The sequence below is a fragment of the Megalobrama amblycephala genome, linkage group LG22, assembly GCF_018812025.1.
Source record: "Megalobrama amblycephala isolate DHTTF-2021 linkage group LG22, ASM1881202v1, whole genome shotgun sequence".
In the NCBI taxonomy this organism is placed as follows: Eukaryota; Metazoa; Chordata; class Actinopteri; order Cypriniformes; family Xenocyprididae; genus Megalobrama; species Megalobrama amblycephala.
In genome coordinates, this window is record NC_063065.1 from 16,485,781 (window position 1) to 16,488,525 (window position 2,745).

Below are 2,745 nucleotides of genomic sequence, written 5' to 3' on the forward strand. Positions count from 1 at the left end.
AAAATAGATGCCCAAGCAACAAGTTGGACACTGGAGCAATAATATGGAGTGCAAGGGTCGGGTAAAATAAATTTCCCTAAAGGAAATTTATTTCTAATGATAACTCATAAACCATTTAAAGACACTGTAAAAAGCAGTTGTTGCTTTAAAGGGATAGTTCACCCAAAAATGAAAATTTGATGTGTATCTGCTTACCCCCAGAGCATCCAAGATGTAGGTGACTTTGTTTCTTCAGTAGAACATAAATGATGATTTTTAACTGCATCCGCTGCCGTCTGTCAGTGGTATAATGCAAGTCAGCGGGAACTTGGACTATAAGAGTAAATAAAACACGACAGACAAATCCAAATTAAACCCTGCGGCTCGTGTAGACACATTGATGTCTTAAGACACGAAACGATCGGTTTGTGTGAGAAACCGAACAGTATTTATATCATTTTTTACCTCTAAAACACCACTATGTCCAACGGCATTCATCACTCGATTCGTGAGGTCTGATCGCGCTCTGACAGCGGCAGTGATGTCTAGCACTCATTGAAGTATATGCGCGAAACATCACTGCCGTTGTCAGAGCGCGATCAGACCTCACGAATCGAGTGATGAATGCCGTTGGACATAGTGGTGTTTTAGAGGTAAAAAATGATATAAATACTGTTTGGTTTCTCGCACAAACCGATCGTTTCGTGTCTAAGGACATCAATGTGTCGTCACGAGCCGCAGGGTTTAATTTGGATTTGTCTGTCGTGTTTTATTTACTCTTATAGTCCAAGTTCCCGCTGACTTGCATTATACCACTGATAGACGGCAGCGGTTGGAGATAAAAATCATCAATTGTGTTCTACTGAAGAATCAAAGACACCTACATCTTGGATGCGCTGGGGGTAAGCAGATAAACATCAAATTTTCATTTTTGGGTGAACTATCCCTTTAAGGGGCCATTCACACAGAAAACATCTATGCATCTAAAAACGCAAGACGCTACGCTCAGGAATGGTTTAAAAAAAAGCACAGCGTAGAATGCGAGGGTCTCGAGGCCCGCTTTTGAGACGTGATGCAATAACGACAAAAACAGAAATAATAGAAAAAGGCAAACAGCAGAATTGATAGATACAAGTTTTGACATGGAAAAAAAGAAAATAAGATAATAAGGAGCGCCTCCTTCACCATGTTGCCATCAAATAAAACACTTGTCATGCCAACTTGCAACTGTAAACAGAATCTTGCAACGTTTGCCCCGCCTCCGCCTCTGATTGGTCTACTGGTCTATTGATGAGTGGCGCTGCGTGTAAAAGTTGAAATTCTTCTAACTTGACACAGCATATTAAAAACGCGGCGCTCATGTGCGAGGCGCTGCAAAAGATGCGAGACGCAAGCGTAATGGTCATGCACGTCCGTCAAGCGTGTTTACATAGAAAAACAATGGGAAAGTAGCGCATTGGAATAGAAAAACGCGTTCTGTGTGAACGGCCCTCATGAGGTATTTCTTCCTGATTCTACATATAAAATCTAATTTTGTTGTTGTAACCTAATTCAATCACGTTTATGTAACATAAAACAAGGGAATGCTGTTTTAACTTAATTGAGTTACATTGACCCAATATGCAATTTCCAATAAAGCTCAGGATGGACACATGCGCACTGTGACTGCACCAGACCTATAGAGGGCAGTATAGTCATGACTCGTATCAGCTCTGAAGGACAAAAAAGAAGAAAAGGTTTGTGTTTGGCTGCTCCTTGCTGATGGGCGAATTTTGCTTCAATGAGAAACTGTGATTTGGTATATTATACACATTACAGTATGTTGCATCAAAATGAAAATCACAATTGATATTATAAAACAAATATACTTTCAAAACATTATTTATTTATTTATTTGGCTCTTGTTTAGTTTAATCAATTAAAATAAGCTAAAGTAACACAATTTAACAATCTAACCCTAACACATTGTGTTTGGTTTAATTATATTTTGGTGTGATGATATGTTCTCTTTATATTATTAATCATCTATATTTTTTCTCGTGATTATTCTTTACTTTGTAAAAAAAAAAAAAAAAAATCTTCATTTAAATTAAGGGTAATGAATTCATTGTTTAAATGTATTTACATCAAGGTGGAAAAGAACTTTTATCATATAAAATAAAAAAGATTATATCAAGTAATTTTACTTTGCTGGAAATCAGGTTATATCTACTGACAGTTATGCTTCAGAAAAAAAAAAAAAATTGTCAGGTTGGTTGAATTCAGTTATAATCAGTAATCTTAAATAATTTATTTCATTTCAGATGTTGAAGTACATTTTCTAAGTTGAACTGACAAAACATTTTTTTCTTCAGTGTAGCTCTGAGGCTGTTAATCAATGGTATATGCTTTTGCTGAAGCCATCTATTTGCATTATTTTAACAGCCTGGCAAACACCTACATTACCAATGTTTAATGCCAAAAATTGCATGAAGCACTGCGAATGACGTATTTGAGCCAGTGTATCTATGATCTCAAACTACTTTTTTTAAAGTACCCCTATTATGCATTTTAAAAATCACCTTTCCTGTAGTGTGTAACAGCTTTAGGCGAATGAAAACATCCTGCAAAGTTTTAAATCTGAAAGTGCACTGTATATAAAGTTATTGTCTCTCAAAAGTAAGAGTCGACTCTGAGTCAATTAAACGAGTCGTTTGTAAAACGAATTCCAAGCCGTTTCGTTGTGACGTCACAACGAAACATTAGCATATTGCCCGCCCACTTATT